Here is a 27,080-nt window from a genome sequence, read left to right as displayed (position 1 = left end):
AACATACCCACATAGTCTACACTATGGAGCAAAGATTTTGCTTGGTAAGCCTGCAAACCTGCCTGCTGCATGTGCTTGGGCTGCACCCTAACTCCATGCCAGGATCAGAGGGGTTGTATATCTTTCCCCCCAAATCTTAGCTCCCTTCCAAAGGAAACCCAGAGACCCAAGGGAAGGGATCGAGCGCTTTGGTGCACTCCAACAGACTCTTGATGGGTACAGGCAGGGGCCAGGATTACACAAAGAACCACAAAGCACGCGCCCCTGCTCTCCCCCAGTATAGTCTCAGAGTTGATTTCTACTGCAAATTACCATCAATCAGCATAATTCCCCTAAAATAAAAAGGGTTATGCTAATCAAAAAAGGACCTTCCCCCCCCACCCCCATAAATATTCCTCCCTCCCCACATTTTCTGCTATCTCTGTTTGATTCTGAAGAGAGGTATTCTCTCTGTAACACTGACTGTCAATTTTTTTTACAATATTCTAGGCTATCAGCTAAGGATCTTAGGAATAAAAGGCAAAAGGGAATATTTAGTTGTTTTGGGGGCCACAGTGATGTGAGAGGTTGAAACATTCGTTTCCCCTACTATTTTTCTAATGCAACATGGACCTGGCAAGTTAACCACAAGCATTTGACGCTGTAGATGCGCCCTCTTCTTTCCCTGATCTTCTCTTACAGCAGGCAACTGTAAAACTTTAATATTGATTATTTCTTTCTGCCATACTGCATCTGGATTTGATCTTTGTAATATTCTGCAACACATTCAAGTATGTCTGGTAGATACTGCTACCTCTGAAGCCGTTGTATTCATATGATTGATTGGTAGTGTATGTCCAAATGAATTGACAGCAGTCTCATCTCTCTCATAAACTGCAGGATGAATTAAAGCTGAGCCAGGTGAGAAAATTCAAAGCTACTCTACATTGTCATTGCTTCACTGCTATCATCAAAGCTACAGCAATTAATACCTACTGACTATCTGGCCTAAATTTTCAAAAATGTCAGAGATACTTTTTGTTAATTTTGAAACAAATAATTAAACATGCAGGATTATTTTACATATGCTCTGTACTGAAATACTAACTCTAAACAAGGGCATCAGTGACTTTCACATAAAGTGAATAAAATAAATAAATATAAATAAATATAAGCTTCTCAAAATTTTTTAAAATTCCTTCCATCCTCTGGAGAAACCTTCAACTACATGTAATCCTCAAAGACAAAGAAAGCAGAGCAATACATACATACGTACATACATACACACACACATGCACGCACACACATGCAGGTAGATCAATGTGACATATTATTTTCTTCTACTTCATGTTCTCCACTCTGTCTCATGAATAGCCCAAGTCATTTGTGGCTCTCTTTCTTTGTGAGCAGATGGAATGGGTACCCACAAAAGTTTTGTAGTCATGTGGGAACATGCTTGGAAAAAAGAACAGATGTTGCACGGCACTTCTTTCAACTTATTATTCATATTGCAGTAATTCCAAGAGACCATATTCCGATGGGGCTAGACACAGTACATCCAGTCACCAAATACTTCCCTAGAGGGCAACAGAATAGTAGTTAAGTGTCTATGTAAAATGAAGTCTGCTGTATTCAGCACACCTTGAATATATTTATGTATTCTGGACCATATCTCTACCTTTGGAAGTCTTAGTAAGACAGACACTAAATCTAGTCCTATTTTCTGTGAATCTTTCTTTTAAAAAGTAACATCAGAAAGTGCCTTGTGACTAGCTGACAAAAGTTGGTTCTCCTCGGGGAAAGTGCCAGCCTCTTCTTGTACAGCATTGCAGCTCTGTTGCCAGTGTGGAGGACAGGACACGGGCTGCGCTTCAATTATTCCTACACAATTATATGAACTTCAAATTCTGCTCATATGTCTCTGTAAATCCACTGGACACAGATGTAAGAAGAGGTTCACTCTTCTAGGAATGACATCAGAAGAAAAGTAAACAAATTAGCCTGATCCTTTCACAAGGGGGAATTTAAAAGATTGTCAGAAACACTTCCTCTTAATATGCCAACTGAACAAATTTGGAGGTTCTTTTTGGCATGAACTTTATTCACTTAATAGCAAAAAAAGTGCTTTAAATAAACCACAGAACATTGACTGGAATTCATTCATTTTGTTCAGGTTTCCAATCTTCGTCTTCTACTGGAAAGAAATACTAGCATTTCCCTTTCCTTCAAGTAGGCCCAGGTTCTAGCCTCAAAACTGAGGGTCAGCTTAATAAATGTGGAGCTGTGAGACTGTGGGCATGACAGAAAGAGTTTATTGCCACGCTTCTTCAATCTGCTAGGTACCTTACAATAATACAGATACCTATTCACTATAATTAGTTCCATACTATTTTGGAAGACAATTCTCTTTTCTCCCCTCCCTTGGCGGTTTGAGAAAACATACATGATGTTGAGTGTGACATAGATGTCAAGCAGAACAATAACCTACACAGGGAGAAAACAGACTTGCGGTGCAAGAGGGTTACAAAATGCATAATATTCTTTCTAATATTTATGGTATTTTTGTTTCACAGTACTCAGGAACTAGGAACAAAATGGAAAATAGGATTGATATATATAGCTGTGAAGAATAACAAGTATCTGTTAATTTCGATCATTTATTTGAAATTAGAAGCCAAAATTTGAATTATTTATCAGAATCAAATTTCTAATTTCAGACTTATGTAAGTATAACTGTCACCAGATTCTAGCTGCAAGGATACCATTTTACAAATAAATTGCAGAGAGAAAAAAAGAATTTAACAAGATTAAACAACAACATTGATTATAAATAACCCTACCTGAGCTCTGAAGAGAATTGACAGGGCTATATCATCAATGACCTTCTATAGAATTTCTCTGTATAATAAATGCTTACAGTCTCTTGCTATTTCTGTGGCAATCACACTATGTCACGCCTATGGTAAGGAAACGCTTGCTAAGTAAAAACAAAAAGCCCCTTAGAAAATATGTGCCTTTACTTTGTCATTAAAATATACACATATATGTGAAAATGGCATTACACATGAGCATAATGACTGCAAGAATCTCCTGAAGTTTTTTCCCTCAACATCCAACTCAAAATAGTAGGGTGTTTTTTTTTTTTCACTTTTTCCATAGGGTACCACAGTGATATGGCCAAAATAACCATAGCTTAATTTTACTCGCTGAGAGTAAAGAGAAAATCTTCCCTAGCCTGACTGTTTTTATCCCTAGTGATTTCAAAGAGGTGCACTTTTTCTTCTTAAATACGATATAAAGTCTGTATTATTTACTGTGGAAGTTTCCACTACTGAAATAATGATTGCTAATATAATTGAGTGAGAACATTCTGTTTCCTAGTAGACAGAGGTCCTGTGCAACCTTGCACATTTAAACAAAATGATTACCAGCAATCACTTACTTGAAATTCCTCCAAGGGTTTTTGTGTAGAGCGTATGAATGCACAGGAACAAAGACAAAATACACATTTTGTTCTATTTTAGTAGTTCTACTTGGATTTGAACTGGGAAGCTGCAGAACTGGGAACGATCATTTTGTTCTATTTTTCTGAGTTTGATTAAATAAGTTAATTGCCCTAAGATGGAGATCTTGGGATTTACTTGCATGAACTGTGGCAACACAGTACGTGAGTTGCACACAGAAGTAACTAAAAAATCTGTTGTGAGACACATGGACAAAATGAAACAACAGTTGGGAATAATTATGCCAGAACATCTAAGCATTTTAAAGGTCTCTTTTTTTTCTGGGAGACTAATGCATGCCCAGGTGACTAGGATGGGCCCAATCCAAATACTCACAGACTTCAAGGAATGTTGCCTAGGTAGAGAGCGCAGAACTTACTCCTGTGCATCTTAGTGATCAGAAGTAAAATGAAGAATTAGGGCCCTTGCAGAATGTATTGAAAACAAGGGATTGAAACAATCCATCAAGAAGATCTCTTTCTATCACTCAAATTGGGAGGCAGGAGGAGGGCTTAGGCTAGCTCTCCAAGAGCACACGTGCCAGACAGAAGTCAAATTTTGAGGAATAATAGCATTGTGTGTAGTTAACATTATTGTTTCATTCCTTTGCTTCCACCATGTATCTCCATCAGCAACACATTTAAGCAACGATTCCATTTTTATTAAAGTCTCTGGGATCTGAACATGTGCTTAAGCCTGAGAGTTAAGCACATAGTTAAATCCTCCCTTGCCTACAGGGCTGCTATGAATTCAGCCCTTTCTGCACAACCTCTCTTGACGGCTGTCAGTACCCCTATTCTCTGTTACTTTAGCCTAAGGTAGAAAATTACGGAGCTGCAAATTTTGTCTATGTATGTTAAACATTTTGAAATATGGTATTAGTGTTTTTTTCTTTTTTGGTTTACTGGTATTACATTTTGTCTTTCATGTCTGGGAATGGTACCCACAATTGCATTATATCCTTTATTCCTTCATGTGCTTAGCCCTTTGGTTCTCCCATAAGTAGCTAGTATTCAAACTGTCACAGGTACATGAGGCTAATAGTTCAATCACTAGGGAGAAGGAGGAGAGGAAGATGAAAGGGCAGGAAATGGCTGTCATGGCCCCAAAGGAAATATTTGTAGGAAAAGGAGCACAACAGCAAATAAAGTGCTAATTAATGTCCAATTCCAGCACTGATATACGGACCACAGCAGTAGGCAAAACCCAGCCTTCTGTTCCACTGACTGCTCAAGAGCTTTTGTGTTGCAGATCTGTGCAAGTATGCATCTGTAAGTTTTGAATTTATAAAATTTTCCCATCCATTCCTGGATATATGTTGTCGCTTTAACTGAGTTTTCCTTTTCAGATTAGACCTAGTCTTTTTCTCTGGAATTTATTTAGTTATTTGACTGGGGCTAGTTTGTCTGTGCTGATGGCTATTTGTTCAGTGCATCCTGAAATTATACAGGAGACACTATAACTATTCTGGGAGGTGCGGTGGGAAAAGGGTGTATTTGATAAGCTGAAGAACAAAAAAAGAGAATGAATTAGGAGATCAGACTCTCCCAGGTCTGACGGTGCTTTCATGGGAAATACTGGAATTCACAATCAAATTCAGGGGATCTGAAAAATACAGTGGCACTTAAGGTACAAATTTACTGGCTTTGTCCAGCAGAAGGTATTGAGAGTAAACCGTCTATTGGGGAACATAACAGCAAAAGCAGCACTGTTTTTATGTAACATAGCAATTGGTATATGTTACTGACTAAATGTGTTGTTAAAAGAACAAAAATGAAAGTTGAAATTCACAAAGGAATGTCATGATGATCAATTATTTCTGGTGTTTAGTATCCGAGAATCACATCTTAAGGTACAATGTTATTTGCTGATGACTGAATGCCAGAAATAATAATCTGACATTAAGCTTTTGTGAATCTGACCAAATGAAAGCCTAAAAAGGGCATTTTTAGAGCAGAGTGCATTTGTTTCGATAATGCACAGCTTTTAGAATATAAATGACTGAAATATTTTTCATTACCCCATAATCATAAAGGGAACATAATAGTTATTAAATACAAAAAATCCTGCATTGAAACATACTTAAAGATATGGCTTCAACCAAGAACAGACAGGAAACTTAAGAGTCAGAGTGGCAACATCTTTTTTTGCTATACTATGTTGTCCATGGCAGCTTCATATGCACAGAGTGGGAGATGTTACTTATAGTATAGCACGTATTGTAACTCTCAGATCCAAAGAAGGTGGAATATCAGTGAGTCTCCAACCTCCTGTACTCATGATTGAAGGACGAGGGACAGGCTCTCCACGCAAGATGTTTTTGTTAAAGGAGATACTTTCACAGCTATAATCATGGCAAGAGTACAAAATACAGCTATGGAAATAATTCTCACTCCACAAGCCTTTTGGAGGGTTTATGTGTCCCCGATTCACACTATTAAGCTTGCCTGAGATTAAAATGTTTGATGCTAGCCAAAATCAGGCATTGCTCTGGCATACCATGCCAGCCTCCTACAATGAGTGACTGTGTCTCTCCCTTTAATCTCTAGCCTTGCCTACATGAGTGACGTGCGGTATGCTCATCAGCGTGCTGTCTTCCAAACACGAGCAGCACACCACGTGTCCACACCAAATTGCTCCCGGGGACAGTGATATTCCAGTTCATGAGATTACTTTGTTGTGAGCCAGTTTTGCCTCTCACCTTGCCAAGCGTGGCATCGGCGTAGCTGGAAGTCCTCGCAGGACAGCCTCTGCACTCCCAGACCAGCTCAGGGGGTCTGCCACGGTCAGCTGGAGCACACCTACCCAGGTATTACAACGGGCCGTAGCTCCCAAATGTGTCAGATTAGCATAAAACGTAGCAGCTATAGGACACAGCTGCCTGACTCTAGTCTAGTGTTTAACAGGCTCCCAAGATGAAGGCTTTGACATGCTAAGTTTCTGTCTGAAGTGAGTGTCACACAGCTGAAAGGTAACAAAAACCTTCCCCTAATTTTGTTGTACACGATGAAGATGGAAAGTTTTAAACATATATGGGTAAAAATGAAAATGGATCTCCTATGGTTACATGCTCATACATATATTATGTTCATTAAGCACCATATATTTATAATTTTGCGCTCAATTAATAGTTCAATGTGGTCTTATGGACTAGACTACTCACAGTCTTACATAAGAATTTGTTCCTGTGCATGCAGATGTGTGTGAGACAGTGGCCAAGCAAAAATTTTTCTGCTCACATACCTGGTATTTTTTTTAACCTTATTTTGCTTAAGCATGAAGGACTACATAACTTTAAACTCCCTCCGGACCACTCAAGTTACATGCTATCGAATGTTACCCATCTAAAATCATGGTACCGTATTCTGGCCTTTGACTGCAGAAAGCAACCTTTCACAGGTTGCTTTCTGTAAATGCCTTTCAAGTTCCCATAGATTTGGAATAAAACTGGAACAGAACCTTTCTTGATTCTTTTACTACTTCACTGAAGTCAATATTTGCTTCCTTCAAGTTAGTGAGATGTACATGGATGTAACTGATGGGAGAAAGTGAACCTTTTGTCTTTGTAGCAATATAAAACTGTGTAAACTTGAGTTCATAGCCTTCCCCAAACCCCTCTTCCGAGAAAAAGGGTACCAAATGTAAGGTCAGGAGTATAATCAAGAACATTTGATCCTTCTCCTTCTCTGAAAATACTAGTTACTTTCTTTTCTTTTTATTTTAATCTTACAGATTAAAAAAAAGATAAAAAAAGATCTGCTGAGTACTTGAGTAAAGTGGATTAGGATTTTTCACCTTTCAGGAACAACCGCAATTCTGGTGAGGGACCTTTTGAAATTGTCTCCATTTGAGTTATTGCTTTGACACTGGGAGTGGCTTTTCAAAGGATGAATACAGAGGTTCAATAAACTTCATTTCCCAATGTCAAATGTATTGATGAAATTGAAGTGAAAAGCATGTGCGAGATGAAATTTCTCTCCCAGGCTATGGATGTGCCTCTGACTGTTATGATGGTTCCTCCCCTGGCAGGAATTCCCACAAGCTGGATAAACACAGGCATTCTAAGCTTAGCCTGACTGATAAATACATTGTTCATGGGTACGCTCCCATATCATATAAAGCATTGGCAAAGTATTTGGATAAATACATCACTAGACAAGACAGCTGTGAAAGAAAAGAATGCATTTTCTTTTAAAACAGTAAGCGCAGTTTACAGGCTTTAATGGATTTAAACCAATTATGAAACAAAGATCATTTGTTTTTGTGAGTGGAATATACTGAGAAGGGGGTACTGTACACGACGTGTATGTTACTTGAACAGACTAAGAAGGACTAGGACAATATCTGCATATTCTATGCAACACATCATTGAAACTGGTCTCTTTCACGGCAGAGACTAACTGGACTTTGGCAAATAACATTTCTTTAGTGACTTACATTCTAAATGGTGCACAGGATAGCAGAAGGAAACAAGATCCTTCCTGTTTTCCCAGTGTGCTTTATATTGTTTCTTTGCTGGAACTGAATTCACTTTTACATTGGAAATTTTTACCATAAGATGGGATCTCAACATTTTCACAATAATTTGGACAAGATTGAGCTTGATTTGGCCTCTCATAGACACTGAAGTATTTTTCAGAGAAAAAAGACAATGTGACAATTTAGAATAATTCAGCCACATGAAATTTTGCCATTTTTGCTGCCTACAAAAATGTAAAATCAAAATGCAAAACTTCTGTTTATGAAACTATAGAAAACATTATTTGTTTTTTCCAGAGATATGATTTTTTTTGCATTGGTTATCCTATTATTAAATAATCTCTACTTACTATATTATTATGATATTTAATCTTCACATTATTATTCATTAGTTTTGTCATAGCACTGAGAGGCTTCAATTAGCTTCAGGATACCATGCAGCTTAATGGCTCAGCAAGCTTTTAGATTCCCAGTATCGGACCTTTTTACAACCTGACAATAAAAGGTAATTTGAAGAACAGGGTCTACAAAAGCCTTTTCAAGCACAGAGAGAAAGTTAAAGATACTGAATCTGAAGATTTAGTCTAAGGTTGCTCTATATTTATTTTTAAATGACTTCTGGCTCGGCTCTCTTGTAACAACAACAAAAATTATATTACAATAAGGGATCTGACCTAAGACTGAGATCATTGCTCTAGTGCTTAAAAAATCACCAAAAATACAGCAAGATACTGTATCTCCTTCCCAAATAATTTACAACAGCTATGGAAACAGGGGCACAGAAAGATAGAGTGAAGATCAAGTGGAAGATGAGAAGAGCCAGGAGCAGAATCCATATCTTTTAGTCTAAGGCCCTATCCATTATGCTTCTGCTATCCCTCCTTACTGCAGATACAGACAACATAGTTCTCAACTAAACTGTATCCACGAAGTTTCTAAGGAAAGAGTTGTTTCAGGGAACACCAGTCCTATCGGTTCAAGCAGACCTGAGTGCTATCTGCACTGGTGTTATCAGGGCTTGTACATCATAAAGACAATCACTAGTGGAAGACAGGACCTTGCCTTGCTAGCCCAACTAGTACTCTGCTCAGCACTGGGACATCATACATGTTCTTACTCAGAACCATTGTTGTTCAGTTGAATGTATATGCGTGCACACATACATTTACAAGAAGATTCCTTAAGGAAACGCTGCTACAGTTTAATTTCTGAGGATCTGAATGCCAAACAGACTTTTGAAGTTTCCAGTAATATGGAATCTGAGTAGTCATTGGTGTGAGATTGGTGTGTAATCAAACAGGTCATTGTGAGATGATGAAATTGTTTTTCTTCTTTTAGTATGGAAGCACTGTATAAAGAGGCGTCTCTTAGGCGGTAAATAGGATGGAGTATAGTTTCAAACTACAGAATATTTCTGACGCTTTCAACAAACAAAACATTTTGCATGCAGATTTTTCTTTTTTACTGCCCTTATAAAGGTGTAAATTACCCACTGATATGCATGCTATTGTCAAAATAGAAATTCATTACTGAAAGGAATGTTTTTATACAGCTACACTTCTTTGAGATGTGGCTTAATTGGCATAATCAGATGGCATTTTTATGTCTGGTATCTGAACTGTACTGTCTCATACTCTTTTGAAGAAATAGGAACTCACTTACTTATCTTTATTTTCTGAGGGTAATGCTTTTGAAAATATATGTGAACTTCAACACACACATCCTCTTTGGAGATTAAAGCATTTATCTGGGATCTAACCCTACCTGGACTTTCTATGTAATCATGCTCAGTTAATCACTTACAACCTGCTCCAGCGGCATATGCAAGCCAGGGTTTGATTCCAGCAGTGTAGGTTGTCCCCTTGGCCAATGCTAAGCTACTGGCCCTGTGCACAGATAGTGGTGTGGCTCCTGTTACCTAGAAAAAACTCATGCACTTGTTTTCACAATACCTCTCTTAGGTGAAAAAGTACTATCAATAACGTCACAAAAGGGGAAATAAGGCATAGGATATAAAATCTTCAATCTAGCACAATTTAAACATTTATTAGGTACCCCAAATACTATCAGTGCTGACTAAATAACTCAGTTTGTGGTTGGGACCACACAGTATGAGGAGATGTATATAAACAGACTTGTGTGGATTTGTACTGTTTTATAGTTTCTCGGTCTGTATTTTTTAAGGTACTGCCAAATCCTTCACATGCCTTCATATACCCGTGAATAGCAGTAAAGAGTCCCCGCTTCCCCAACAGATGTACATCTTCCATAAGATATCACAAATTTCTTAGATACTACTGAAAACATCTGACAAGATTTTTAAATGTTTGAGAGTAGCTTAGCCATTGTGCCTGGCATAACTGGTATAAGTAAATGGCCTCACTGACTATACCAGCTATAAAGCTGGCCCAACAAGTAAGTTTGTTTTCCCAGTTAGCTCACTGACAAGGAACTTTTCCTTCTTCTGTCGAATGCTCTTTCTCAGTCATTGTTTATGAGGGCAACATAAAGGGTTACACAGGGTAAATATATTTATAAACACATTTAGGTAGTCAACAGAATAGGTAGGTTCAGTTACTTGACTCTGAGGATACAGAAGAAAAATCTGTTTGTTCCTTTACAAATTGAAACTGAGTATACCATGAGCTATTTACATTTTAAATTTTGTTTCTTGTGGTAATACCCTAGTAAATTGGGAAATTCTCCAATAACCTGTTTTTCATACTACACAAAATGTGACATTTTAGAATTTGTGGCATTTAGCTCACTTTTTAATTCTGCATTATGGAGCAGCATTATTATGTCCATAAAATAGAGCATTCCAAAGTTAGAGCTGCTAAAAACTCATGTGTCATTTTATTTCAGCCCCCTTCTATATATAGGAACAAGTCTTTAATGACCCAAATGAACATCAGGTTCCCCAACTCACTCCCCAAGTCATAGGTTACCCAACTCACTCAGAGCACACAACATGCCTGGATGAATTAGGCTGGGTGGTGGAGGAGGCAGTAATTACTAGATGCCTGCCTCACCTGTAGAAGTCAGAAGATTTGAATGCAATAGACGATTCAGATGTGATTGGCCTTACGTCCACCTAAGGCTAGAAATTCACTGTTTTATTTATGCTGGTGAGGAAGAGAACTGGAAGGAGGAGATTTTTGAATTCTGGCCTGGAGATTTAGACTTTATCCTGCCTCTGTTGTACAGTTTCTAAGGACTTAAGTCACTGCTGTGGTCATTAAGAATAATTTTCATGTAGGAGATGTTTAAGATCCTAGGTGGTATCATCCCATGTCATACACAGAAACACTAAGTTGCACACCCACAGCTGAATTCAGTGGGTCTGCTAGCCCATGAAGGGCTAAAATATACGCTTTTAAAAAACAGTTTTACACAAAGCTAAGTCTTATATTGCTTGAACTGAGTACTGAAATTAGTGACTGTTTTTCATGTTAATTTCTAGTCTGTTAACACTCCTCTGATGCATTATCCTGGTAACACCCTTGGAGCCAGTTCACCTGATCATCCATATGGTTTTGACCTTTGAGTGCAGATGGAGGCATTGGGCAAAGGGTCTTGCTGGAAGGGCTGGGCTGAGGAACTTCCACAGCTCCACAGCGCTCTTGTTAGGGTAAGATAGCCTATGAGCAACTTGACAGAGAGAGACATGCAGATCCCTCACAAGATCTTTCTAGCACAGCTTGTTAATCCATCTGCTTTTACATTAAAGACTCGCCACAACTTATAACTACTTCAACTTAGCGTGCCTCTTAATCACCATCAAAAGAAATTGTACAGCATTCCAGAGGAAACTAAGTAATACACAAACACATTTGTAGACGAAGAGGTGGGGGCCTAAGAAAACAGTTCAACTAAAACATGAAATGCTCCTGAATAGCAAATAAGCAGAGGAAAAGGTTCATGAAAGGAAGTAAACCTACCAAATGGAAGGAAAACGAGCAGAAAATGGCATTTACATTTTTCTGGTAAGTCAAACCCAGAGACTTATTTCACAACAAAAACTGTGGGAAAAGCAAACAAGTTATCTAACAAAGTAAATAAGGGTTTACTCTTTGCACACTTATGGCACTATCACATGTTTAGGTAAATGAAACATCTGCACAGTATCAATCTCGTATGAGAAACTTCTCAATTATTTATGAAATATATTAGGCTGAGAAGTCAGAGAGTTTTTAGAGATCAAGGACTTAAAACACAGAAGAAAACCAGAGGACCCTAATTTGGACTCAGGTAAATAATATATTAATGACCTCAAAATATACTGAGTAAATAATTTCCACTCTGGATGGATGTTAGGTAGATGTAAATTGGTAACATTATATATATTTTTTTAATAGAAAAAGCTTATAATTAGTGCAGGGAATATAATATTTATTTTAGGGCTGAAATCATGTCAAAGAATAAGTCTCAATGAGAGAGTTTATACTGTAGAAGGACAGAAGTCAATAAAGATATAAAGTCAACTGTAGATAAAGAAAAAAATAAAATTAAATGAAAATATATGAAGAGGAAAAATGAAAGTTGTATTTTCAGACGGAAGATATATGCCACAAATAGAATGTTAATAATACAAGAAACAGGATAAGAAGAAATTAGAACAAAGAGCGAAGTAAGATTTTGTTCCTGTAAATATACTCAAGAAACACCTTAGAGTCATGTTCCTGTGGAAAATGGTCAAATAAAAATCCCCAATGACATGACTGAATTACAGCATTTCTGAAACATTTCATCTGCTCAAGTGTTAATAAATAGGTCAGACCTAAAGCTTATACAATATGATGCTAAAACCAGTGGTATTGTAAGTTCTTATTTGTACTATGACAAATAAAAGTAGGAAACCTATGACAGAGGATCACACAACTTAAAGTATTTGCACCCCAAAGTCAGTAATAATGGCAAACCAGGGGTATCTCATTAAGTTGTTCCTCACTCCTACAAAATGGCTATTCAGACAGGGTAGAACTGTAGGAGAAGCAAGACATAACATCTGCTGTTCCCATAAAAATGGGCGGAAAAGAGATGGCCAGAATAACAAGTGATAGTGGAGCCAATGTTTCAGGCAGTGTTGCTGGCAAAGACTGAGCAGAGCAACACATGTCTAAAACCCATGAGGTTTTTTGGAGACCTACAAGACAATATGGACCTTTTCAAAAGTTACTCGTTTCATTTTTTACAAGCTATTTCTCCTCATTTTAGTTAACCTACTCATTGTTACCCTTAACTCAAAGCTTTCTTTAATCACCATGCAAGACAATGATAAGGTCTTATTTACCCTTTTCATTGAGTCAATTACTGCACATACATTGCTCTTATAATCAGTAGGATTGTTTCCCCTACTCTACAAGAAAGCCATTGTACAGTCTCACTCATCTGGTTAAAAGCTTCCTTTTAATTTTCTGCTAATACTTTTTTCCCCAACCCCTTAATGTCTGTATGTTTGTATGACAACAATGTCTTTTTGCATAAACAGCTCTTCCCCAACCTCCAGTCTTTCCCTTGGTGTGGTTTATAAAAATATTTTTATTTATTCATTTGTGTTTAATGTTGCAACCACCACAAATTATAAAAGAAATAACACAGCATCTAACATCTGTTCCCAGGACAAAAGTCTTTCCAAGATCCGGGACATGCATCTCTAGCTTCAGCTCTGGAGCTGTAAAAGGCACAATTCAAGCCCAGTGAGATTTTCTGTAAATGTTGATGTTACTTTTTTGCCCTGTTGCAACTGAAACTAACCTTTTTCATAAGTAGTCTGTATAGCAATGGAAGGGAATTACCCTCATACCAATCAAAAGATAATTCCAATGTCAACTCACCCATCTAGAATATGATAGCGTTGTAGAGCATTTCCTTCATGGGAGTCCCACAATGAAACCAAACACATTGTGCGTCTGTAGGTAGATCTGTGTAATAGATCCTCTGCTCCAATATAATGAAAAGAATCCTGAACTCTAATTGTAGCAGGCAAATGTTATATTTTTATCTTCCTCAATATTGTAACACGTACAAAGAAAAACCTAGGTGTATCATACTATATCACTGACATAGTCATGAGATTCGAGCTTACCAGTGGATAAATTGCAATATAATAACTCCAGTAGCAGACATAGCAGACAAATGGCTTAGAAGAGAATTTTTGGTAGTAGCTGGCTGTGGTTAAGTGAGTTGCAAATGCAGAAGAAAGGACTGGCACTGGGAAGGCCATTTTCATTTGTGCTCCCAAAATGCCAGTGCCAACTAATTAGATAAGATTTCCAAGCAGACCTCCCTTGCTTGATCGCACTATCATCTGGTATGATGATTTTTCCATATACACTTCCATATACACTTTTCAGTCTTTTCTTTTTTTTTTTACTTTCACAAAGCCCTAAGCAGAGATGTCTAGGATGGGGAACAAGAAGTGCCAATCACATTAAGCATTTGTTTACAAATAGGGGTGGCCGGGCAGGTTTTTCTCATGATGTGTCTAATAAAAGCTAGGTAGTCTTTGACAATTCAGAATCTTTCTTGTGGCTTGTCTCTATCTACGGGAAAATTAATTTCTTAAATACATTGTTCCTCCAACTCCTTCTCCAGCCCTCTTTTCTTTAGGGCAGCTTATTATGGTTCTTTTAACACAAGCATTACCATGTGCTGGTTTCTTCTAAGATCTATCTTCTATTCTTGTCCTCCTTTTTCCGCCACTCCCCAAGATGAGCTCATCTACAAAAGCATAGATTGCATTTTAAAAGATAAATGGGAAGCTGTGGGTGTCCAAGGCAGCCTGCTTCATCTATAGGAATGTGATTAGACTCAGCCAGTGGAAAGTGCAACTACTTAATGCTTCCTAACCTATGAAAGGATAGGGGGCTCCTAGGAGACGTCAATCATGTTGAGAGGGGGTTTAAAAAAAACTATTACAATTCAAAGGGTTAAAACAAAGTTGACTTCTGAATCCTCCTTTTTCCTTTCCCCTGGGTTAATGACAACGGGGACTGTATATGTTATGACTTATGGCATTAGTTCAGCTTGTTTTCATAGTCTGCCAGTGGCCAGGAAAGTGTGGAGCAATAATATTGCAGTATTTATTCGAAGACAATAAGCAGTCATTGCTGAGCTGGGGAAGCCAGGCCATGTTTATCTTCATGGATTTAGTCAGCTGGGAGATGAATAAGAGCCAAACTTGAACAAGCAAACATTTGCCTTCTTCTCCACAATGCAGCTATTTCACTTTGCATGGCTGAAGACATAAATCTTTCTTCGGTGGCAAGCAAACAGCTTCAGATACACGGCACTACCGAGGCGTCATAGGACATCAACTGAATACTTGTGACCCTGAGTGTTCAAGAAAACAACCACAATCCATCTTAAAACAAAAAATGGCAACAATCTTATAACGCTTCAGCAGCAAACAATAAAAAGCTGTAATTCCTTCTGTGAACTGGCCTCTGACTAAATATCAGCTGTAAAAATGACTTCCTATCTATTGTGCTCCTCACAAAAGGAATTATAGGAAATTATTGATTGTCGCAACCAATTGTTGCAGTGCAAATGCAGAAATAAGGTTCCAAGCAGGTATAAAGCAATTTAACTTCTATTGATGCCTTCATGTGGTGACAGGGAATGTTTCGAAAAATCTCCCATACAGGCTAAAGGCATAGTGATTTCATTGATATTTTCTTGGTGCAGGAATTAAAAATTCTGTACCACCTTGGACAGACAGTCAGTCCGGTGTCATAAAGGATGAGGGGGTGGGGATAATATTTTGGGACCTTGTTATTTTAAGTCCTTGTGCAATATGATTCAAGGAGTGTAAAGCTGTTGCATTTCCAGATGCATTTCACTGCTCCTGGAGTCACAGCAAGATATTATTAGCTTTCTTTTAAAAAGACTATCTGTTTTAGTCCTAGTATTTCCTAAACGTCTTGCATACAAAGCCCTGAGCGTAACCAAGCGGTGATGCCTCCTTCAGTCTGCTCACAGCCTGAATCAATAGAGAGAGATGAGGTAGTCTTTGCCTTTTACCTTTCATAGTTCATGTGTTAACTCTGGTCAGGGCATGTAGAGGTATTTTGGCATGGTGGGCAGAATAAAACCTGGACACCCATCTCAGTGATCCATTCCCTCATCTCTGCGGGAAATAAATCTAGGTATACGAGTTGAAAAGAAACGATGACCCCGCTAGTCGATCTCCTAGCACACATGATCTGCCCTGCAGTATGTATTACCAGCTAATTGATCAATTTACCTAGGAATTAAAACATGGCGTCAGACAATACCGCTTGATGGGAACTGGGACGAGGATTAGGATTTGGCTGTGGGTAAGTCTGAGAAAAAATGAGAATGTCACCATGTTCCTGTTGCAGTTGGCTATATGACTCCCCATCTCTCCCAATTATAGAAAGAGAAGAGAGGATGGGGAGGCATATAACCAGCTGCCTTGGGAACACATCAAGGATCACACTGCATCTCATTTTTTCTCAAAGTGGGAGTTGTATGGTAGCCATGCAGAAGCATTTTAACTAAGGCTGGATAGTTTCTGCTACTTGCTTCTTTTTAACTTTCACTTATTTACAAGACATTCATTGCCAAGGATCAAGCCCTAAGCAGCCAGACCCTCTGTTGCTGTAAATAGTCGGTTACAAAAATGTCCAGGAGGAGAAGGCAGATGGTACGTCCAGGAGTATAACGCAATATATACTGTGATCTGCCTACTGCGTCTTCCCAAACTGTAGGTGAGATATTGTGTGAGCAGCTGTTAGAGATGTGGGAGGGGAGACAGCATGAAATGAAATGGATTAATAAAAACACAGAGAAAAGTACACAGAAATGTTTTCTAGTAATGAGAGTATAAAAACCTCAGCAGCTCCCCTGTACCAAACATAATGTTCCCCCTCATACGCACAGTACATAAAATAGCTCTCCCCTGCCTTTGGGGCTTCCTGCTGCCAAACATACAAGCTAAAGTGCCGTGCTTTCACATTAGGAAAGAACAAGTGGCCCAGAGCCATTACCGGGGTGTTGAATCCAGGCCGGCATATATGTTAGGCCATATACTGCTTTAGCATTTTCAAACTGTTTATAGTTGGACTTGTCATCCACTGAAATTCTTTCTGACCTTCCTGCATCTAAACTTTAGTCAGACATCCATCGGGAACTGGATCCTCTTACCTCTTGTGGTCACTTTGCTTTCTCTTCAAATGCTTCTTTGAAATTTGCTGGGCTGAAAAAAAGGGATTCTTTTGCGCTGACAGTGATCTTTAGGCACAAGTGCATGCAAATTCCCCACTTTTTGCTTTTACAAAACCATGTGCACCTTCTCCGATTTCAACAGAAAGCTCAGGGACATGTAGGATATAGTAAGAGGCAGAGTTGATAGAAGAAGGTGAGAAAGGTGTTCCTGAATAAAGATAGCTCTTTCCCTCCTACTGCGTTTTTAAGGAACTGAAGGGCAGTCTCATTCATTCACCTTCTCTACTGTAGAGAAAAAACTATCCTTCTTTGCACCTTCTTAATGACTTAATGTAAGCAGCCTTAGCTTTTTTATCTGGAAGAGTTACTGGTTCTGATCTGTACAAGGTAGTATTCCTCTGAAACAGAAGTAGACTCTGGATTAAAATCTTAACCTATTATCTCCCGGGCACAACTGTGTATTGGGAGTTTTGACCCATCTGAATGAGAGAGCTGAGACCTATTTCAATTTGGAAGGGAAAAAGAAAATATAAGACACTCCGTGGCCTCACTTTCAATATAAAATCTACCCCTTACCTTGAAATGCAGCTCACTTCTGAAAAGAGACTTTATTGGTGGCATTACAGGATTCCATATGTATTGCATTTCATTGATAGCTGGATCATTTGTTCGCAGTTTTATAAGTTTTCTTATCATTTCTGCAGGTAATTTAATATGGGTTGGTTAGGTGAATGTACTATTCCCTCTTTCTCTCAGCATCCCCAGGCTGCTCAGAGCAGACATGGAACTGGCTGCTTGCTGTCCAGGATAGGGCCTCCATGATGTGCCCATCTTTGCATTGATGTCTCCAGGTCACACCTATAGGCTTTAATGGTCACAGAGATTCCTCGGACTGGACCGAAGCTTAGTGAAAGTGCAAGATGGTGTGCCAGAGAGGCTGTAATTCAGTTTATGTCCTCCATAATATTTGCTCTGCAAGACCAGGAAAGTCGAGAAGCAATAAAAACATATGCCTGTTCACAGGATTAGTAAATGTGTCCCACAGAGAAAGGGAAGGAAGGAAGGAACTTTTTACACTAACTCTTTTCAGAACTGAGATGCACCTTAAGATAGACACGAGCAAGCAGACTTGCTGTATTTGCATGAGTAACTTCCATTAATTTCTCACGGAAAGGATAGACACTAAAATATGTCATTTAAAGTGCTGCTTGCACTTTTGAAATTAGGTTTTAGGTCATCTTGAAAATTTTAGCTGTTGTGTTTTAAGTTAGATTATCAAAAGGTAAGGTTTATCCATGAAAGGAAGTTAGTTCAGAATTAAGCACAAAAAGCACTTTTTAATATGGAATAGGAATGTCCATACACAAAGAAGTATCCACCATGCTTTAATTCACAATTTAGCTTTTCCCACACTTCTTCAAATAGGCAAATCCTAGTTCAAATCCCATTTGTGTCACTTTGAAAAATGCACTTCTGTTTCTTCACAAAGGAATCTCGTTTGAGCAGGGGTAAGTGCTAGTCCACATGATATGAATTACTTTTCTTTAACTAGCTGGACATCTCATCTGCAGGACTATGCGCTCAACTATCAGGACGTGGTCTTAACTGGCTAGCAGCTTATGTTCATGCAATCTAATAAACGCAATCCTTGACATTAAGAGCATAAAGAAAACTCTTAACTACTTACCCATTACTCCACTGATCTTTATTATCTCGTTACAGATGAGCTGTCTTCATAATTCCTACTAAAAGACATCAGTTTGAAGAAGGAGGTGGGATTTGGGTCTTACTTCACTTGTTAGGGCAAAATGCAGAACTGCTTTTTGGAAGAGGTAGGTAAAAGCGTCATCAGGTTCATTTTAGGGAAGAAAAATGCACAGAATATTAAAATACTCTAATTTCACAGATATTTGAAATTCCTATGCAAGGAAAGACTTCATTGCTACTTATGTATGTCCCTCTTACTGGGACCTATCTCTATTTTTAATGACCTTGTCAGCTTTAATGCAAAAGTTTTATCTGAAAGTAATTCCAAAGGTATGCAACAAACAGATAGACAAGATTACCTTTCCTCCCCAGCCCCTTTCTTAAGCAGGTGTCCTCTCACATTAGAAATTGGCTGGCCTATTTTATACAAATAAAGTGGTTAGATTAGGCTATCATAATGACCCTTTCTGAGTTCAAAGTTGCTTACTCTAAACTGTATAAAAGAAAACTAGCTTTTATTATACCTAATTCATTATTTTTAACATGACAACTAAACAAAACCACGGTTACATAAACCAGACACACAATCTACTCCACCTTGCTGTGTAACTCTGTAACAGTTTAAAGGCCAGATACAGCGGGCTGGATAAGATCTATGAAAAACAATATAGATTCATTATACATTGGCATAGATTCACTCAAGATACACCAATTAAGACCCAGTAAAGTGAAGTTCTGATTCAATATATTTATTTATTGCATCACTACTATTGAGTAGCAATAGGGGTAGAAAATTAGTGAAAATGATTTTTAAAAAACCTCCCTACTTCTGGCCAAGCAGCCATTCAATATTTTCCAGGCCACACAGGCACTATGGGGAGTGATGCTGAGCCAATTAATGTGCACAAATTAGCAGCGTGGGGAAGTAAATGGCAGCAGTACCTGAAGAGAGTGCTCAGGTAGAAAGCTGCAACATTCACTGTTAAAACAATGTTAGAAATGACATTGGTGATGGATGAATATAAATGGGTCTGGGCAACACCACAGCAGGCTAACTGTATGTTAAAATAATGGAACAGCTATCAAGGTAGGATTAGGAACATTATCCTAGCAAAAGGGCTAGGATAATGACCAAAAAGCAGCCAGTCAGAAGTGTGTTTAAGGCACTGAAGCAAAGAGTACAGTGGAACAAATTCATGAGAAGGATCTACTTCCTAATAGGAAAGGAAGGTGCAGGAGAAACCATGTGTGAGTGTGATAAAGGGAAGTATTTTGTTCTTGGAATAAAATCGCCCACGGAGAACGAGATAATTAGCAACATAAAAAGATAAAATATCCTTGTCTATGACAAACAGACAGGTAAGCCCTGAACAGGAGGGAAAAACTATCAGAAAACATCATTAGATAATCTTACTAGTTAAATAGTCTTGTACATTTATCTTATCACATTAAAAAAATATTTGTCATGGTATATTGAATAAATTACTAGAAACATCTGACCTGGTGCATTTCTTCTGTTTTTGAACCTTAGGGTAAAATCATGGCAAAATTCCCATTGACTTTAATTGATCCAGGATTTCCCTCCCTAACGTTTTCCTATCCTCACTTTCAATTCAACAGCTACCTCAATAACCACACATTTTCATGTTATTTATGAACACATATAAAAAAAAAAGTACAGATAAAGCAGCCTTTCATGAACAGACGTCTGTAAGAGTTACAGAACTCAGACTGTGTAAATGTATAAGTATGTCTTAATTTTACTTCCATGAGTAGCAAAATCAGTGAAATCAAGGAATTACTCCTATTAGTAGGGCTGAGGATACACATGCATAAGTGTTTGGAGGACTGCAGTGTAATTACGTAATTGCTATATCTGATGCAATATCACTGCATACCTTAAGATCAGATTACATGTTTTTGTCTTTCTGAATAATCAGGGCTTGCACAATTTAACTGCTAACTTGGATGCAATTCTCAGCAACAGCATTTATACAAATCTATTTTACCAACTTCTTGGGCTTTCTATTTCCCTGCGAAGATTTCTGCTGTGCCATATGAAACATGTGAGATATTTCAAATGTAGGATTTCTGCCAGCCAGTAATTTATTTCATTGATTACATTGTCATGTAACGGAAAGAGGCAAACCATTTTAACTGCTCATATAAACTGCAGTGGTGAGCTGGATTCTTATTTAATACAATAAATTTAGTTGCTGCTTTGTACAAGTTGTCTAATTCATTCCACACATTACTACTACAGTATGTTATATCCACTTCAGTCCCATACAGTATATTAGTATAATAAAGGTGACCACTAACTTGCATCTGTCTAAATAATTCAAGAGGAGGAAAGCATGTGCAGCGTGTTGCTGAGTGATTTTATCTGTTGCAATTTGATGCCAGTTAGGTACTTTGTATATTTAAAGTAAAAGTAAGTATAATTTTTCAATCTTGTGTTACACAAGTTTGTTTTTTGATGGTTACTTCTTCACTTCCCTAGTTAGTTCATTCTAAGAGAAATCTGTCTGAACCATTACTAAATAGTAATTAGCACTAAGCTGATCCACATACAACATAATAGTACCTCATAGAATACATTGATTTCAAAAAGCTTGTGCCAAGACTTCCCTATAGCTTTAAACACAGGTTTTGGGAAGGACAGTTCCAGAAAGAGCATTGGCGATGGTACTGTAACATTCATAATAGAAAAAAGCAGAGTATTTCATTTTGTTCTTCTAAAATGGAAGATTCTAAGAGATTGTGGTAAGTTAACAAGACCTCTGATCAACATAAACTGCCATAGCTAGAGTAATTGCAAATTATTAAATTACTAACCTGTCAGCTGAACTTGCACATGAATGCTTTTATCCTGTTGCTTTTGCAAAGTACAATGGCTTACCTGAGGAATGGAAGCTTATTAAGCCATAGTGAAAACCTATACCTGCTTCAAAGTGAAAGGCCCTAAGTAGGCTGTAATGTGTGATCCAGCAGCTCAAAACTGGAGTGGTCTTCTAAGTCTGGACTTCCATCTAAAGTATTATAAAGCAGAAGATTTGGAGGTTTGATTTGGTCCATAGCAGGGTTGCTGAGCTCTCTACGGCTACAGTGTTGGAAGATCTGCAAGCCCATGGAGCTGCTCTGTAAGCTACCAAAGGACTTCCTTAAACTCTGAGGGTGTTTGGCTCCACATCTTCAGACTGACGTTTGCTTTCAAGAAAAGCTCCCAAATACCATGGGGCCAGGAAGGAAGAATTTGCTGCCTGCGGACAAAATAGGAATTCCTGTGCTTTTGCCAGTCTTACTTCTGTATGATTTTCTGTAGACATTCCCTGTTCCATCAGTTTTTATTGATGCAAAAAAAGGGAGCTGAGTGAGCCTGCAGCACATACGTTCGGCTCAGGAAAAAAAAAAAAAGAAAGAAAAATGAAAGAAAAAACCCTAAGGTATCTCCCTTATTCATGGGCACCCTGGTAAGTGTTGACCCTACAAAAGTTTGGGGCTCTGGAGTCAGGCACTAGCCAACCTTCAGAACACTTGAATTCAAGTGCATTTCTTTTTTTGACCTAAACAAGGCTGTTTCCCTCCTCCTCCCCTTTGTCTGATAACTTTACTGCACATTACATTATTTAGAAAAATGTCACTGGAGGAACACTCTGTGTGGTCTCATAAAATATTAACGACTCCTGAAAGAAAACTTGAAATCAAGATGCTCTTTCATGCTGGGATATATACGTTCTTTTGTTGGCTTCTCCCCCCATCCCCCCATGGAATCTGAATTGCTTGGCTGTCTTTCTCTCGATATGAACTGCCCCTTGCGTTTGTCATATTCCCGGGAAAGAAGAAGGGTCTTCAGAGAACAAATGGCACAATGCTGATGGTAACCAAGAGGTGACCCGTCTCTGCAGCAACTGCTTCTACACATACTAAGCTCAAGTCCTGTGTAGTCATTTATTTTTAGGTTAATGTCGATGAACAAGAAAAGTGAAAGAGGGGAAGGAAATAAAAAGCTAGAACAAGCTGATTTCTCAATCAAACACAGATTTCTGGCAATGACTGATTTACTGTTTTAAAACATATCTGAAGAGACAACAACTGGTTGTAATTCTTTTTAAGAAAGGGGAAAAAAAGAAAAAAGTACCCACTCCAAAAAAACCTCCATGCAAACTGAAAAGCAATCTGCATGGGGGAAAAATAATCTGACCGAAAACTAAGGGGAAGTAAATCTTCCCATAGTAAAGACCTATAAATTTAGAGGTGGACGGCAGTCCTGAGTAAAGAATACCGACATCTTAAGTGAAACATTTGCTGGCAAAGTGGCCGTCGAAAGCGGTTATTGAACGTCTTGCAAGAGAGCAAATTGTGGACTAGAGGTCTTTCTTATATTTTGTAGCAAAGCCAACTTCCATTGATACCACCTCGATGTCAGCCCCTTTCTGCAGCCATTTGTAAAAAGGCTTGTGATGTGAGATTGACGACTTAAATACTTCATCAATCAATGTTTTAGCCAATGTGTTGTTCAGTGATTGGTGGAAAATTCCAGTAATCCATCTTACCCCATCACCCTTGTTCTTTATTCTCTTCAGGTATTTTCATTTTTTTTTCTGTATTTGTTCACTTTCACTACACTCTGAAAGAGAAGCCGGACCTAGAGGGAAGGGTCTGCTGCTGTCCTTGAAAACCTAATCATTGTAGTAAAACTCCTAAGTGCAGAGAGTTAGTGAATTAACTGAACTTTTAATGATCCAAGAGGCGATTCTGGTGCGTACGGACTAGCAAAGCACTGGGCTGGGCTGAAATTTGTGCCATTCATTCAAATTAAATATGTCAAACATCCTGAATCATTTATATAATCAACAATAAGGCAGTTATTTCTGGTGAATTAATCTGCTAAGTAGCTTTAAGGAAAGAAATAAATTTGAAACAAAACTAAAAATAGAGTGTAAGGAAACAGAAAAGAGGTTAGGTTGTTCATTTTGGCATAATGAAAGGATATCCTTTGCTCAGTGAGTGAATATCCTTGGCTTGTGAGTGAATATTTATAACGATATCAGGTACTCCTAATTCTATTCTCAACAAGGACTTACATTCTTAATCGCCTACTTGAAATTTTAGTACAGATTATAAAGCCACAGCATCAGTTAGTAAGATTTATTCATCTAGATTTTGCTTTTGCATTTAATAAAAAAAGTTTCTGATATAAAGGCAAAATCTAATTTTTTTTCCAGATATAGTTGATGGTTTCTTTAATTAAGTATATCATTGTGACATAGGTAAATATAAAACTACAAATAAATGCTCGTCCAGAGGTATATGTTTTTAAAAGCCCAAGGTGGCAAAGCATTAATGTATCTGCTTAGTTTTAGGTGTGTGTGTAGTTCATTTCACTTTGCTGAAGCTAGTGTGTTTGCTTTTTGACTTTATTGTTGCAGGCAATAAGAATTAAGTTATCTTTAAGACAGAGCTGTCAGATGTTTGGTTTTCAAAGAAGATAGTTTATATATGTTTTATAAAATATATATTTTTCTTCAAGTAGCTGAAAATGTGACAGACAACTCAAAAACTACCCTTTCAGTGAGAAATTTTACTGTACCTTTTTAAAACAGTTTTTACTGGGCTTTAGTTCAGGTGCTGGAAAACATGAAGAGAGAGCCTTAAGCTTCTAAAGTTGGTATCTGGTTTATTCTGTTTTTTTTTTTTTTGTAGTTTTTGGTTGAGTATTATCTTAATCACGTAAGTTTGAACTAGGACTGTAGTTAAAAGGAAGAAAGCAAGCTAGTAAGAATCTAAACTATACTGGCTACTGCAGAGGCCAGGTAATCCACTTATCGCTCACTGCACATTTACTAAGCCAATATAAGAAATTCTCCAGAGAGCAAAGTGAATTTTATGATGCCTTTACTTCCTTTTTATTAGTCTGTTTGTTTATTTTCTACTTTCAGGACTTTGCATCTCCAAGACATTTGGATATGTCAGTAAGACATTATTGTTAATCTGCAAAATCCCAGATAGGCCACAATCTGGGCAAAACACCCCAAACATCTGATTACCAGGAAAGAAAACAGTGCGAAGATGACTTGGGGCTATTAAGGCCATGTTTATATCATGATTTAGTTAGCTTTACACAAGGCAGACCTAACTAATAAGTTCAAGATCATTCTGCACAGAGAGAACATGTGACATGAGAAATAAGAAAGAAAATTTTTTCTCCGGATCCACATTAAAGTGCTGTACAGACTCAGTCTGTAACCAAACAAGACTTTATTGCACTATCAATCATCCTTATTTCAGTCAATAGAGGTTTTTAGTGCCATAAAAATGTGGAGTTAGTCCAAAAAGTTCAGCGAAAAGTATTCAGAATGACAATTTTCACATGACTTTTTTTGGCCCCTTTATTAGGACAGTAATAGAAAAGGGGCCAAGAGGGAAGTGGCTGCTCTTCCTCCATACACTTCACCTTTAATTCAAGCTTCTGAGTACAGCGTATATTTGATACTCTTTCACCTGAATAAAGGCAGATTTCTTTGTGTGCATGTGTGCGTTCATAAATGAGCTGCTTGGTGAATCAGTTCTGTCATTAGAAGGTAGATAAACTGCATGGAGGGAACAAAGTCATCATTTCTACCTCTGTGAAAATGATGGGGGTTTTTTAATTATTAAAATGCAATTATTTCCATTATTGATGAGCGTGATACTCAGGACAGCATCAATACAAACTGTCCAGGACACACACTCACTTGGATCTCAGGCTGGTCTGGCTGCAATAGAGTATTGATGCCAGTGTTTGTTTCACTTCTAATTCACATAATGGATGAGGACTTAAATACAATCCATGGCAAATTAGTACCTAGGAGATTGGGTTTATTTATTTATTTATTTAATGTGTTTATTTTTGTTACATGTGAGGCCTTCCACAATACCAAAGCAGGAGACTTTCTGTATTAAGGCAATTAAAGAGCACTAGAATTTGAAACATAACAGCTGATTAATATTTGAGGTTCATTATCTAGGCTCTATGAAATTTGTCACCAATGCAAGTGTCAAGTTGCTTTCTAGTGCCCGTATTTTGATTGCAGCTTCAGTTTCCCTCTATAATACATGCATAGATTCATTCACATAGCTATTATTTTCATTTTCAAAAACTATTTGACTGCTAGTGGCACGTGGAGTTTACAAATCAGACTGAGAGACGGACACTATTTATGATCTGGTTCGGTGAATGAAGATGTAGCTTAATTCATTTGGACCTGATTCATAAAGTATGGAGCCCTTAAAAGTATGGAGGTGTAGGAAGTAGGAGCCTTTCTGTGTAACCCTAGGTGAGGGCAAAAGGGATGCTCATGTCCTCAGTGCCTCTCTCCATGTGGCCAATACATTCCTCTAGTCTGTCCTGTCTCTGCCACTTCCTGCTTAAACATTAACAGTTAGAAATGAAATACCCATAAATGCAGTTTACTCCACAAGTCTGCAAATCATTATCTGGACATTATAGGCTTTTGTGCATATGTAAATGCCTCACGTACTTGGAAGTCTTTCTGAAAACGTCTGTATCCAGTCCAGCTGAGAGCCAGGTGAAGTGTGCAAAGAAGGCCTATACTAACCTGAGGGCTCCTGGGTCTGCCCTTGGAGTGATGGGAACCATGTTGGGTGAGAGCTGAAAACAAGGTAGGCCCTCCCCACCTCAGGTTGTCAGCCTGCATTCCTTGGTTTCTTTGGGAATCAAGCTCTGGGCTTTTAAGAAAAAAAGCTGACCCAGACCCACCATTCCAAAGACACCCTGCATAGTAGAGGCCCCTCTTTTCGTTACAAAACTTAGCTCATTTACTTATGCTTTCTTAAAACTGCCCCCTCCCACAAGAAATTAACTTATAGCTAGTGACTCTTTTCAGCCCTCAGTATGATCACATTTACTGTTATTAAAAGGGCAACCAAAGATGTATCTTCAATTACAACACACTCCATTTTTCCTCTTAAGACTATTTATATTCTAAGTCAAATATAGGTCTGCCCTTTTGTTTTCTGCTGCAAGCTGAAAACATCATTGGTACAAAGCAGTGACAAAGACTGTTTTTGACCAAAAACCTGATGCAGGCAGGTTTTCTTATAGACAGAGCTTTGGCTAAATGCACAAAAGCAACTGTGCAAAACAACCAGTACAATACTGTATATCAAGAGTAATTAAAAGCCTTCATTAAAAATGTGACAGCCAAATCATTTTAT

The 27,080-nt window shown here is 38.0% G+C and overlaps 1 long non-coding RNA gene across 13 annotated transcripts in view; it reads right to left on the bottom strand.

Moving 5' to 3' along the window:
* Positions 1-27,080, bottom strand: part of LOC104145931 (uncharacterized) — a 96,081-nt gene that overhangs the window by 6,653 nt on the left and 62,348 nt on the right. For 8 of the 13 annotated variants that reach the window (XR_011139010.1, XR_011139011.1, XR_011139013.1 and 5 more), the window contains 2 exons: positions 18,841-18,972; positions 1,407-15,296 (listed from right to left, as the gene is read on the bottom strand). This is a non-coding gene — a long non-coding RNA (uncharacterized lncRNA). Of the gene's footprint in view, positions 1-1,406; positions 15,297-17,132; positions 17,185-18,840; positions 18,973-19,457; positions 19,514-27,080 lie in introns of all 13 variants that reach the window. The other 5 variants (XR_011139009.1, XR_011139015.1, XR_694473.2 and 2 more) reach the window with 5 other exon arrangements.

This window comes from Struthio camelus, chromosome 2, assembly GCF_040807025.1.
Source record: "Struthio camelus isolate bStrCam1 chromosome 2, bStrCam1.hap1, whole genome shotgun sequence".
In the NCBI taxonomy this organism is placed as follows: Eukaryota; Metazoa; Chordata; class Aves; order Struthioniformes; family Struthionidae; genus Struthio; species Struthio camelus.
Note: the sequence above shows the minus strand (reverse complement) of the source record. Positions and strands in the feature narration are given on the sequence as shown.